The following is a 15,079-nucleotide window of genomic DNA, read 5'->3' on the forward strand; positions in this document are numbered from 1 at the left end:
TGGGTTTAATCTCTGGTCTGGGCAACAGAGATGGAAGATCTTGTGTGCCTAAGAACTGGTGCAGCCAGGTAAATAAATAAAATTTGATACATAAATAAATATTTGTAAAAAATAAATAAACATTACGCCAGAGTTTCTCTACTCTTAAAAAAAAACCTGTGCCAAATTACAGAATCTAGTTCAACCACATACTTAACAGCTAAGCAAAAAACTGTCCAAGGTTGAATAATTTCTACCCCTCCCAAAAGCAAACTACTAATAAGAAAATAAAGAGCACATTAGTATCTGGAGTTCTCAAGATCATGAATTATTTCACTAATTCACTCTTTAGGCAATCTCATGATATTCCTAAACTATTTTAATTGCAATATCATCATCGTATTTTCAGAAATGTATAAGGAACTTGGAGGAGGGCATTTTTCCAAACTTCTCTGGACTACTCAGGATAGAAAAATATTCAAAATGAAAAAAATATATATTCAAGACTTTATTTTATTACATGATTTAGGTGAGTGATGTGGTTGACTCAGTCTGGGCAAGCTTTCAGAATTCTGGTCTGAAGAGCCTCTCAAAGCCCCCTTCCCCCTCAAGACCTCCAGTCTGTGTGTTCATATTGGGCCACTTGGCAGCAAACGATGATCTAGAAAGCAATCAAGGAAAGTGGCTATTAAAAGCTCACAGGCTTACTGGAGGGAGAAAAATGACTTTTGCTAAAAGCAAAATCTCTAAATACCCCTGAAGCTATTTCCCCCTTGACCTATATGTGTGGCTGTGTGTGTACATAGTCCCACTTTCCCCCTGATGGGTTGTGGGGGGTGGTTTAGTAATAATCTTTAAACACATTTAAATTTAACACTTGACAAGCGCTTAAATGGCTGAGTTAAACAAGAAGTCACTTGAGCAATGCTGGCTTCCTGCCATTCCTTGGGATTTCATCAGTGGGGGAATCATGGCAGGAGAGACGCCAGCCTCCTAACTGTCTTCTTTAATTAGACCATCTTGATGACTACGCTGGCCTGGAGACCCTGTGTCTCTGTTTCCCTTCACCTGGATTGGATGGCTTTTGTTGGACCACTTTCTCCAGAACGTTAGTAATTTGGGACCTTGGAATTGATAAGGGGATTAGCTGCAGTCTTCACACCATTTAGCTTTTATTTCAACATTTTTCAAGGGCACTTATCAGGTAGTCGCTTATTTTGCCTTTTGCTCTGCTCCATGAAATGTGAAAATTGATCTTCTTTGCCCCTTGGCAGTTCAGTAGAAGGTTATAGGTTCTCGTGAATCTTTAAAAAGCTCACCTTTCAGCAGGGGTACATTAAAAAAAAATTATTTATTTGGCTGTGTCGGGTCTTAGGATCTTTCATCATGGCGTTGTGGTTCATGGGCTACATGGACTTAGTTGCTTCAAGGCATGTGGGATCTTTGTTCCCCAACCAGTGATACAACCTATGTCCCCTGCATTGCAAGGTAGATTTCTTAACCATTGGACCACCAAGGAAGTCCCTGGTGGGGGGTGAGTTTTTTATGTTTTCTGAGCTTTTAGGCAATGGGTCTGACTGATGATTTCACCTCTCTGCCACCTGGAAGACAAGAAACAAAAGTGTTCAACAGTCAATTCTTCTAAACCTGAAATGACCATGAAAAATAGCATTTTGTGACACATTAGAATCATGTGTAGAGTCGTTCTGATGGCCCAAACCCTCTGGAAGTCATTTGGTTACAACGGGTCCCAAATGTTCAGGGACCAGAATGCTTTCCTTCCTCTCATGTCAAGGGTTGCATTACAGGGTTGGGGTTGGGGGTGGGGTGGGGTGGTGCGGTGTGAGCCTCTGATTCCTCTGAGCACCAATAAGAGGTATAACTGAACAGTTGGAAAATTTGCAACATGACTTCGCCAAATGTGATAAGTTCTTTTTATCACCACTTCCAAATAGCAGCTCAGCAGTCAACCAAGTGGAACCTAACTGCATGTAAATATTGGACAAGGGGCAATGGGAGAATGAAGGCTAATCCTTGGACAGGTGGCTAATGGGATTAGGAAATCTGAGATCCTGATAAACTCTACCGGCTTCTCTGTGATGGAAGCACAGATTTGACCTGCAGGCCAGCAAAGGCTGGGGAACAGTCTGAGGGAGATTTTCTGCCCCGTGTTTCCATAGCAACTGGGTTTTGCCCTCTAACTTCAGTGCATACTCTGAGTGCACTAGGATGGACCCTTAGATCCTGAATCGTATGATCATAAGATGTTAGATCAGAAGATGATCAGAAGATGTTATGAGCAGAAGATGCCTTGCTCTACCATCGAGCCTGCTTCCTGCATCTTCAAGTCACAAGATTTACCCACGCAACAGAGCAAAGTGAAGACAGGGTTAGGGCTGTGATACAACATCATATGGGCTTCTTGGGTGGCGCTAGTGGTAAGGAATCCACTTGCCAATGTGGGAGACATAGAGATGCAGGCTCAATCTCTGGGTCAGGAAGATCCCCTAGAGGAGGGCATGGCAACCCACTCCAGCATTCTTGCCTGGAGAATCCCCATGGACAGAGAAGCCTGGCAGGCTACACTCCATGGGATCGCAAAGAATCAGACACGACTGAAGTGAAGAACATTTTCACCTTCAGTTTCCCTTCTGCCCTGTAACCCTAGTTCTGACCACCAGTTTCTGCTGTGATTTTGCACAAGCGAGGAGTGGCGGGTGCATGAAGGGCTGTGAGTGTGTGGGACCCCCATCCACTCATCCACTTGCGCAGGTCCTGCAGGCAGTGACCCCGGCATCAGCCATATTCTCCAGAGTCACCAACTTCAGTGACTGTTTTACTAGCCAACCTCATTACTTATTTACACCAGGAGCTGATGTCCTCTACATCATAAATTATGTTCCTTGTAAATCTGGATGGCATATGCTGCGGTGGTGGGGCAAAAGTGATTTCCCCAGAGGGCGGGCAGTAGACAGAATGTAACTCCTCCTCCACCAAGGAAGATGGATGAGGCTTTTAACCGTCTCCAAAGATGTGGAAGTGGGACCGTGGTCCTGGTAGCCAATCGTCATTCCAGTGTTCCTCCTGCCAGAAGACAGAGTCAGCACAGGGGTCCACGCCCAGAGATCCAAATAGCTGGAGAAGAGCTTGTATTCTTGAGACTTCAAGAAACCCAGGTATTGTGCCGAAAACTTCACACACATTATTATATTAGAATCATCACTATATCCTAACTGTGTGTGTTCGTTGCCTAGTCATATGCAACTCTTTGCAACCCCATAGATAGCAGCCCACCAGGCCCCTCCGTCCATGGGATTCTCCAGGCAAGAACAGTGGAGGGAAGAGGTGATTATTCTAATCACCATTTTCCAGTTGAGAAAAGGGCTCAAAAAGGCCAGTCTTCTTGCTTAAGACCTCTCTGAAACAGAAGAGCTGGCACTGGAATGCGTTGTTGCTGTTTAGTCACTGAGTTGTGTTTGACTCTTTTTGTGACCCCGTGGACTGCAGCCCATCAGGCTCCCTATCCGTGGGATTTCCTAGGCAAGAATACTGGAGTGGGTTGCCATTTCCTTCTCCAGGGGATCTTCCCGACCCAGGGATGGAACACACGTCTCTTGCATCTCCTGCATTGGCAGGTGGATTCTTTACCACTGAGGCACCTGGGAAGCCCTTGCACCGGGTTATTTGATCCCAAACTCTGTGTGTGAGGATCACACTCTGCCCCAAGAAATTGTTGACTCGGGGTTCTGATTTCACAACTAAAGACACTCAAACCCAGAAAAAGAATGTGGTGATAACTGGTACCAACCTGTGAGCATGGAGACCTGCCTTCAAGTCCTGGATAGCCCCACCCTGGTTGTCAGTCTTGGGCAAGTCAGCTGCTCCCCGTGGTCTTTGCTTTCTCATCTGAAAAACAGAAGTGTTGGGCCACTTGATTTCTAGGGTCTCTTCCAGTTCTAACTTTCTGGAGTTAATGTGTAACCTGGCCAAGGACAGAGGATTCTAAGTTCAGTCTTGATGTCACAGTATGCAGTTGAACCACTTTTACAGAACAACTTATAAAATGTGGATCTCAGACTATACTATAAAAGGACTTTTAAAGAGAATTTAATTAAATTTACATTATTTTTTCTTACTATATGACACCTACTGAATAAAGGGATACTCAAAAATAAAAAAAAATTTTTTTAAAGAATCACCTATAATTCTAGGAGGAGAAGTGGATGACAGAGGATGAGATGGCGGGATGGCATCACCAACTCAATGGACATGGGTTTGAGTGATGGGAGTTGGTGACAGACAGGGAGGCCTGCCGTGCTGCAGTCCATGGGGTTGCAAAGAGTTGGACATGACTGAGTGACTGAACTGAACTGAACTAATAATTCTATCACTTTTTGAATATATCACACTTAATTGGTGAATATATTTCCAGGCCATACCTTGTTTTTAGTATTCATACATGCAGTCTTTTTCAAAACAAAGAAGACAGTTACGTATTATAAGGTAATCTGCTTTTGGTTCCTAATATACAGTATAATTTTTCCTGTTAATACTCTAAAATATAAACTATGGTGACAATAACTACATAGACTTTCACTGAGTGAATGAATGTAAAATAACTGATGTAGCTTCTGGTTTGTTGTTTCCATTTTTAATATTGTAAATTTATTTACAATATTTACAAAATTAAAAATTGTAAATTTTTAATATTGATTTTTTGCTATTATGAGGAACTTGACAGCTATGCTTACAAAGCTAATTAAATGTTTATACGTACCTAATGTCTTCATCAGGATAAAAGAACAGGAAATAAATGCTACATTAAAGACTACGTGGTTTTAAAAAATTTCAGATATGTATTATTAAAACCTCTATAGAAGGGTTTGTTTCCATCTTCACAGGTAGCAAAGGAGAGTGCCTATTTTCTCAGTCCCTCCTCACACGAGGTATGATTATTTTTTATTGAAGTATAATTGCTTTGCAATGTTGTGTCCGTTTCTGCTGCACAAGAAGTGAACCAGCCTTATGTATCCAGATATCCTCTCTCCCCACTGGGTCCCCTCCCACCCATCTAGGCCACCGCAGGGCACAGAGCTGCTCTCTCTGTGCTATGCAGGAGCGTCCCACTAGCTATCTATTTCACACGTGGTGACACTATGTATCGGAGAAGGCGATGGCACCCCGCTCCAGCACTCTTGCCTGGAAAATCCCATGGACGGAGGAGCCTGGAAGGCTGCAGTCCATGGGGTCGCTGAGGGTCAGACACGACTGAGAGACTTCACTTTCACTTTTCACTTTCATTCACTGGAGAAGGAAATGGCAGCCCACTCCAGTGTTCTTGCCTGGAGAATCCCAGGGACTGGGGAGCCTGGTGGGCTGCCATCTATGAGGTCGAACAGAGTCGGACACGACTGAAGCGACTTAGCAGCAGCAGACACTATGTATTACTTTAACAGGACCTGCCAAACCACTGTTGACTTGTCAATGTGCTTCAAGGCAGGAACGCCTGACGGTCAGAGCACAGCCAGACACCTGGGTGGAATCAAGGCTCTGCCACTTGCTACTTTGTGACCTTTGGCAACTAACTTAACCTCTCTGTGCCTATAAAATGGAACCATAAAGGGACTTACCTGGCGGGGTTGTATGCTTCATGGACTCACACAGAGTGGGACACAACTCAGCGACTAAACAACAGTAGTATTTGAAAGAGAAGAGGAAAAAGTATCAAGAAAAGGCATTAACACTATATTCACTAGATTTAACCATCTGTGCCATAGAATCACTTCTTATTCAATGAAGATGAAAGATCAAAAGTGAAAGTGAAGTCACTCAGTCGTGTCCGACTCTTTGTGACCCCATGGACTGTAGCCTAGCAGGCTCCTCCCTCCATGGGATTCTCCAGGCAAGAGTACTGGAGTGGGTTGCCATTTCCTTCTCCAGGGGGATCTTCCCTACCCAGGGATCAAACCCTGGTCTCCTGTATTCCAGGCAGACGCTTTAACCTCTGAGCCACCACGGAAGCCAAAAATCCCCCCAAAACTAATTATGGAAATAATACCAATATAGCTTTTACCCAATAAGACTCCATTTATAAGAACACCTTAATTCTTTTATTAATGGGGTTCATAACATAATTAATGGGATCAATAATAATTCTTTTTTTAAATTAATTTTATTGGAGTATAACTATTTTGCAATGTTGCATTAGTTTCTATCATACAGCAAAATGGATCAGTCATATAGACACATATAACACCTCTTTTTTTGAATTTCCTTCCCATTTAGGTCACCACAGAGCATTAAGTAGAGTTCCCTGGGCATCTGTATAGCATTATATCATTAATTATCTATTTCATACATAGTATCAATAGTGTCTAGGTGTCGATCCCAATCTCCAAATTCCTCCCCCTCCTCCTTCCCCCTTGGTATCTATATATTTGTTCTTTCTGTCTGGTCTCTATTATCTGGCTTTTCAGATACAGCAAAAACTGCAGGAAAATTCTGAATTTTAAAGGAAAGGATAAAAAAATCAGCAGAGTGCAAGTGACAGCTACAGAAACGATGACTCTGCTCTGTTTATCCCGAGGTTCTCACATTTAGCTAATTTCTGTATGGAAATAAAAGCAACCAGCCTCAGTGCATGAAACCATCAGCTACTGCTTCCAAGGCGCGGCATTTCAAAAAGGTCACAGAGGCCTGGCCCAGGAGCGACAGGAATTTTGCAAGTGCTGTGTGTCACATTTACATATGATAATTAGTCTGTCTATAAATACAATTTGTTCTGCAGATTAACATTTTGTGTCCTCATTAGATAGCAAATATTTCCATATTAAACCTGTGAAACTGCCAGGGTCGGCTCTGCCTGCATTGCAGGAGAACATTAATACCTCTGTTTATACTGATGCCAATTAGAGGTGCTAAGTCTTAGTAGAATAAAAGGGATCACTAATGCTATTAGTATAAATAGTAATAATCATGCGGAGAAGCTTCCGCAAACCTTGTTAACTTCAAAGATCATTAGCAGTAAAGTACCTCAGGGTTGTAATAGGCCGTGTTCTTGGGCAGGTAAAGTATCAGCACATCTAGAACCTTCTGCTTTGTATACTGGAGTCTCTCCTGGCTTACTCTGCGAGTCTTAAAAGGATCTGCTTGTTGCAAAGAAAGATCTGCAATTAAAACATTGTTTCCTAAGCAAACTTGTCTTAAAAAACTGGTTATCAAGTAACCATAGAAAATTCTAGTCTTATTACTGAATTCTCCTACTTTAAAAAATAATTTTTCTTTCCTTTTCTACTACTGTTAGATTGTGGATGTTGTAGAAGTTATCTAAACTCTTGGGGTCTTGCTTTCCTTGGCCGTACAACGGAGGGGACCTAAATAAATGATCTCTGATTCACTTCCTACATGAAAAGTTTTATAGTTCTGTGAAGTTTTTAAGTTCAATAATTATAGGTATATTAAAACTTAAATATTAAAAAAATATATTGTTTTCTTTCACATGTAATCCAATGAGGACATCGGATGTGCTTCAGTAAGGGAAATGTCAATTTACTGAACTTGTCTAGCTCAGGGAAACAAAGTTTATATTATGACAAATATCGTATGAAACCTTGTTATGAAAGATTCCTGAGACTCACTTCTTAGGCAGTGAGGTGAAGCATTTGTGGTCCCATGATAGGTTTTTATAAAACAAGATGCCCCAGAATACTCATGAGAAGATTCAGATTTCATTAGGCCAGAGCGAGAAGTTCTCAGTCCAGGGGATCGCTGAGGGAGTAGAAGATGGTGATGGAAACGTGAGATGTGGAACCATGTTCATCACCTCCCTCCTTTTGTTGCCTTGGTAACAAGCGGAGGCTGCTTTAGAGAAATGGCATGTTGCAAACTGCTAGTTCTGGGGCTGAAAGGGCTGTACTGATGTGAAAACTCACGTTGCTAACCTCGAGCTCAGGGACAGGGGATGGCTGTCCCATACTTTCCATTGATGAGAACAGTTCCTGCAGAAACCAACTAACTTCAATTCCCTGCATATGTCTATTTCTCGACATGCTGAATATACTAAGTTGGCCAAATGGTTCGTTTGGGTTTTTCATAAGAGACACTGTATGTAAATACTTAGATTCAGCAATTAAAAAAATATACTTTGGTTAGGGCAACAAATGTGTTTAACTGAAATACAAACACATTACTATTGCAGTTTGAGCTGTGAGTCAAGGAAATGGTACTAAAATGAAGACTTTTAAATCTCATTTTGGAAGCCAGGCTTCAAAGTTAGGCAAAAATAGCTTTGCTTCACAGCTCTGCCGTGGCATGCTGTGTAATTTGTGATAACTTGTCTTAATTTTTTCATCTGTAAAATGGGAATAAGAATTGCCCCTACAGGAAAGGTTGATTGTGAAGATTAATGAGTTACCCCAGGGTTACTGCAGTGCCTGCTGCATAAAACAGACTCAACAGAGTGAATAGAAACGACTGTGAATCATTAGGACCTATAATCAAGTTTCCTAGTGCTGGGGGAATAATAGTAACAAACCAGTATCTCTCATAGCAGATTTATGAGGACTCCAGGCCCCCTCAAACCCTCCCCAGTTGTGCCTACCACATGCAGACTCCTTTCCTCCTGGCGGTCACCCCAGCCACCATTTCCCGTTCCTACTCCAGCTGTTCTGAACCATCCCCTGCCGCTGTGACGCTGTTTCTTCCACCACATCTCCAACCTCGCTCCCACCTTGCTGCAAAGTTGATGTCATCATTTCTACTCTAATATGATATGATCTGACATTCTCTTCCACTTCTCCACTTACAGTGGTATGTAACATCACCCAGTTTCAAAACTGTGCCCCTTGCTTCCCAGGGTCAACTACACACTGGCACTTGCCTTGGGTACTTGCCATCCACCTCTGCAAGGGTTAAATTATGTGCTACTGTAGCTACTGACCTTCAACACCCCTTTCAAGGGAGTTCAGGGTGGAGATCAGGAATGAAGCACTCTGTGCTCTGGAAAAACTGGCAGAACATTCTTTAGATAGTCAGGTGTTTTCAGGAGCTGCGTTTATGAGCCCAATTCTTACATCTCATATCTAGAAAAGCACTAAATTCCTTCAGGGTGATGTCTGCTCTTGACAAGAAGAAATCTTCTGCAAAAATTATATGCACCTATTTGCCTGTACTCCCCCTTCACCAAAATCACATATATGCTGACCTTTCCCCCTACCTCTCCGGAGCAGTTTCTGAGAACTATCTGAGATGCTGTGTCCTGGGCTATTGTCCTCGTTTTGATTCGAAGAACTTAAACCACAGCTCTCAAGTTGTGCATTTTCTTTTAAGTCAGCACAAGGTTGACCAAAGATTTTTGTCCTTTGATGTCCCTCTACCCCAGTCTGGCACTAGTTCTATTACCTGAAAAGCAGATTTTGGATTCTGTTACCTGAATCTGAATAACTGGAATCACCCCTTGGTGGGCGTTGAGCCAAAAGACACAACAAAGCCAAGAGCAGAAGAAGGAAGGATTTATCACATGTGGCCAGTGAAGAGAACACTGGAGATCTTTCTGAAAGCAGTGTGTCCCCAACAGAAAAGTTGAGGAAGTCTAAGGCTAAGGATATGTGCATATTCCTGAAGGGGCTTGAGCAGAGGGGAATTCAGCATAGGATAGAAAATTCAGCATACAATTGGGGTAAAGGTCAACGGAGTCCAAGCTTTAGTTGATTGAAGTCAAGAGGGTCAGAAAAGGCCAACACTATCTTTCCATCCTCACGTGGGTGAGGTCTTTTGTTCCCACTGAACCTAAAGACGTAAGTATCAGACTGTGTGTATTTCCCTTGAGGAGGAACTGGGACTCTGTTTAATCGCTGAACTATTGTTTCTTGATTGCTTTTTCTTTGTTCCTGGATTCTCTCGTTTCCCTTAAGATCTTTAATTACTGAGACTTGTTCAAGGCAATCAGTGTGGGCAGGCTTAGATCACAAAATGGCTTAGGCTAAAAATGGCTTCTCTTTTGTCAAGAAAGCCTTGCCCAGTTCTTTGCCTTCAGGGACCTCCCCCCCCAACCCTGTTTGCTTACTGTTCATGGAGGAAAGAAAGCTGATCCATGGAATCACGGCCTCTAACATTCCTTCTCCCTCTTTCTGACTCATAGCTCTGGACAGATAACTAGTCCTTGGTCAGCTAGTTACTTACCAGTTTCCCTATAACACTCTTCAGTCCTTCCCATAAACAGACGCCCAGCAGAGCCATTCTTGCTGTTCACAGGTGGGTCCTCAAGGTGAATACCTGTGACTCCTGAGTTGGAGGATCTGCTGTATGTTTCTAGGTGTAGAAAGGAACAAGGGACATTTCACATATGGAAGAGAAAGTTTGGGAGGGATGCGTTACATGTCTCAAGATATCTGAAGTATTGCCCAGTGGAAAGAAAGATTTATTTACTCCTAACAACCAAGACTAGAGGAAAAAAAAAAGATATTAGCTAAATTCAAGCAAGAGCATTCTGACAGTCAGAGCTGCACAAGAAGGCTGCTCTTGAAAAAAAATGAGCCTTTGTTCCTAGAGGTATTCAAGCAAAGGCTGAAGGATAACTGGCAGGATGGCCAATAAGGGGATTCATGCATCAGTTGGACCAAATGGCCTTCAATGCTGCTGCTGCTGCTGCTAAGTCGCTTCAGTCGTGTCCGACTCTGTGCGACCCCATAGACGGCAGCCCACCAGGCTCTCCTGTCCCTGGGATTCTCCAGGCAAGAATACTGGAGCGGGTTGCCATTTCCTTCTCCAATGCATGAAAGTGAAAAGCGAAAGTGAAGTTGCTCAGTAGTGCCAAACTCTTAGCGACCCCATGGACTGCAGCCTACGAGGCTCCTCCGTCCATGGGATTTTCCAGGCAAGAGTACTGGAGTGGGTTGCCATTGCCTTCTCCTGGCCTTCAATAGTGGTGGCTTTAAATTTCTCTGTAAGAGGATCTTTAGGTCAAAATCCAATTTAAAAGGTAAATTGGAGAGTGAGTGTGGCTTTCATAACTGTCTTGAAGCTCCATTTTACATTGTGCTTTACTTAAAACTAAGTACCAATTATCCTTATCAAACTGTTACCAACCAGGGTTCTTGCCCTCTCATTGCTGTTGTTTGGTCGTTAAGTCATGTCTGACTCTTTGTGACCCCATGGAGTGCAGCCCACCAGTCTCCTCTACCCATGGAGATTCCCAGGCAAGAATACTGGAGTGGGTTACCATTTTGAACCCATGTCTCCTGCACTGCAGGCAGATTCTTTACTGCTGAGCCACCAGGGAAGCCCCTCTTGGCCTCTTAAGAATCAATAGAAATTGATAAGAAGCCAAACAAGAAATTTAGGCAAGGCTTTATTGGGGCCCCTGTTGCAGCAGGGGTGAACAAGTAACAGGTTCCTTTGCTCTCTAGCTCTCCAAGAGGGGGTGAGCTGGTTTCTTAGATGGGGTAAGGATAGGGGTGGGCCCAGGGATCAGGTCAGAGGGCTGGTTTCGGTGGTCTGCTGTGTGCAGCATTCAAGGGCAGTATGTAGTACCCTGCTTGTGCTCCCAGCTCCTCCTCAGGGTCTTTGGTCTTTTCATAATATCTCATTGTCCATAGTTTTTCCCAAATGGGCACACATGCAATTATATTAATACGTTATAGTTTCTCTGTATTTTGTTTCTTGAGGAGACGTTCGTCCAAGTGCAAGCACTGCAGTAATGGATCCCAGGTCCCAGCCTGTCTTAAAAGTACGAATTGCTAGCTGAGGACAGTTGTTTATTCATTCTACAGACACTTGTTGAGCACTTCTTATGGGGCAGACGCCTTTCTAGGTTTGGGGGATAGACTGATGAGCAAGATAAAATTCCTCTCAAGCTTGCATTCTAGGTGGAAGCAAGGAACGATCTGTGGAGAGAAGAAAAGGCAAATGCAAGGAGAAGTGGATGCATGTGAATGCTTCTCCATCAACCTTTTCTGCCACTTCCTCTAGAGTCTTTTTTTTCTCCTCCATGAGTTTCCCTGAGACACTCTTCTCTGGCACCATGATAAACAGGCAAATTAAAGGGAGAACTGTGGATCAATGATAAATCTCTGATCCTAAGAGATGTAACAAGTGGCTTTTCTTCCACTAGCTATTTTCCTCTCTTCGCTCGACATGGGAAAAGCAACAATGCTCTCCTTCATACAGTAGATGTTCAGTAAGTTAAAACAAAAATGATCTAATGAAAAATTTTAGACTATGTCACCAAGGGTCACCCTAGAAACCCTTCTCTGCATTCCTGAAGAGAAAAAGGATACAAAAATCACTTTTCTGTGTCAGACGTGGCAAAGAAGAGGGCGCTGGTCACCTTTCAATGTCTGTGCCGTGAAGGTCTGTGATTTTCCAAGCACCAAACCTTGAATTTCCCTCGGAGTCTCTCCCAGCATTGGATCTTCTGAACCCCTCCTGTTTCCATCACAGAGTGGATTCTTGGAAGTGAAACAGGCCTGTTAAAAAACTCTTCTTTATGCAATGAAGGATGTAAGGGAACTGGAGGAGGTTCAAAGAAGAATAATAAGAATGATTAAGGGGCTGAGAACATGATTTATGTTGAATGATTAAAAGGATTAAACATGCAGAACTTGGCCAATGCTACATACTTAGCTATGTAAAAAAAAAAATCAAAATTAAGCACCAAAGCTCTCAGCTCCCATGAAAAACACAAATTTGCATATAATTTGGCACCTAGTTCTCCATGAAGCTTAGCAGAGCCTCACTCAGGTGGCCTCGGCACGGTGCCAAAACCACCAGTCTGTTTGGTCAGTTAAAAGTACAGCCTGGTCATGTCAGGAAAAACTTGCTATTTGCCCTAATTGAATAGACAACTGAATCCCAATATGCCCACCCAGAGTCACATCCACATGTGCTACATCCATCAAGCGTATAAAATCATGTAGCACGTAATCATTTAACCAGGAGTCAGAGACTAAAATCCCCCCACAGGGCCAACGAGTTGCCAAATGAGAGGACTGAGTTCTGAGCTTGGAGGGCACAAGGACCATTGAAAGGGAGCAGCCAGCAGCCCCTACGAGTTCCAGCTCACTGTGGCCAGGGGCGAAATTTGGCTAGGGGTTGCCAGATCTTCTCATCTATAAAATGAAGCCAGTGGTTCAGAAGGCTTTCACCAGCGAATAATGGAAAAAAAAAAATTGCTCAAAGAGGAGGAGCTGATACAGCCAGAATCTGAGAGCTGGGTACCTGCAGTGTGGACGGCAAGAGCATGGTGCTATAAGATGGAGCGGGGATGGAGACGAATGTGAGGAGGTGAGCAGGGGGCATCTGGGGGAGTTGAGAAAGCCAGATTGTTATATGAAAAATCTACTGACTTTAAAAAACAACAACATGGGCTTTCCAGATGGTGTCCAGTGATTAAAAATCTGACCAGCCAGTGTGGGGGACCACAGGATCCATCCCTGGTTCAGGAAGATTCCAGATATCATGGGGCCATTGAGCCTGTGCACCACAGCTACTGAAACCTGAGTGCTCTAAAGCCTTGCTCCTCAACCAGAGATGCCTGTGCATGCCTGGCCTAGAGAGGAAACCCCGCTGGCCACAACTAGAGAAAGCCCGCATGCAGCAACGAAGACCCAGCACAGCCAGAGATAAAATAAATACAACTTAAAAAGAGTAAACCCAGCAAGAAAAGTCGTTCCGTGGAAATTCCCTTGCCACCTCTTATCTGCCAAACTTCTCTGTTTCAGACTTTAAGAAACTTAAGTACCAGAGGAGGGGAAAGACATTCTCAAAGGCACAGGACGTAAGGGCATCAGAAACAGTCAGACACAGAAAGACAGATATCATATGATATCACTTTATCTGTGGAATATTTTTAAAAATGGTACAAATGAACTTATTTATGAAACAGAAATAGGGTCACAGATATAAAAAACAAACTTATGGTTACCAAGAGGAAAAGGGGGTGAGGAGGGATAAAATGGGAAATGGGGACTGACATCTACACACTGCTATTACAAAACAGATAACGAAAAAGGACCTGCTGTAGAGCACAGGGAACTCTACTCAATACTCTGTAATGACCTATACAGGAAAAGAATCTGAAAAAAAAGGGGGGGGATATATATGTATGGGCTTCCCTGGTAGTTCAGCTGGTAAGTAATCCACCTGCAATGCAGGAGACCCCAGTTCAATTCCTGGGTTGGAAAGATCCCCTGGAGAAGGGATAGGCTACCCTATATAGGACGGTGTACGTTTGTTGGGGTTCATGCTAGGGATGCTAGTGTGAACTGCTCATTCCACATGTGGCACTAAGAAATCTCAGCCTGGCACTGTACTCCCTGAAACATCCAGCGGAGCTCTGGTGTTGGAATTCTGAAACACTGAAGCTCAAAACAGGCTAAAACTCCATTTGCCAAGATTCTTCGAACACGTTCCCTGCCCCACCTGCAGCTTTGGTGGTTTCTAGAGAATCAGAGAATCCTGGTTAAAAAAAAAAAAGAAAAGAAAAAAACAGGAAAATGGTTGCAGCTTCGAAAGAGTGAAGTGTTCATCCCAACAAGTGGACACAACTTTGAGTAGAGAGAGCATTTGTCATTTTCAGAAAAGGAGGATTTGGACTAAACACCCGGAAGAGTTATGACAGCAAAAATTATGAGATTGGGGAAACATGTAATAAAGGAAGTGGTGGAAACCCCATCCCAGGAGTTGTGTGAAAGTCAACAGGATAAAGAACTAGAAAATCTATCCTAGGATAGACTCTCCACTGATTCCCCTGGGCCTGAGGGATGATATAATGGACTTTCTCCATCTCTAATTGCTACGGTTCCTAGACTTTATGTATTTCCCAGGATTTCATAACATCAATGTTAGACCAGCATTTCACTCTCCCCCTCAAAAAGGGAAAAAATAAACTCCAAACAAACCTTAAACTGGTTGCTCCAAGGAGCATAAAGATTTTCCCAAATGGAAATCGTGCATCATAAAATTCTCCAGTGTGAATTTCATTATTATTCCCTGAAGATAGTCTATCAAGAGGTGAGAGCTCATCATCATTTTATTCACTTACCCGGTTTTCTCTTTCCGGTTTATTTTCATTTCAGGGGAGAAAAAGTAACCAGACTACAAA

The sequence above is a fragment of the Budorcas taxicolor genome, chromosome 24 (assembly GCF_023091745.1).
Source record: "Budorcas taxicolor isolate Tak-1 chromosome 24, Takin1.1, whole genome shotgun sequence".
Lineage (NCBI taxonomy): Eukaryota > Metazoa > Chordata > Mammalia > Artiodactyla > Bovidae > Budorcas > Budorcas taxicolor.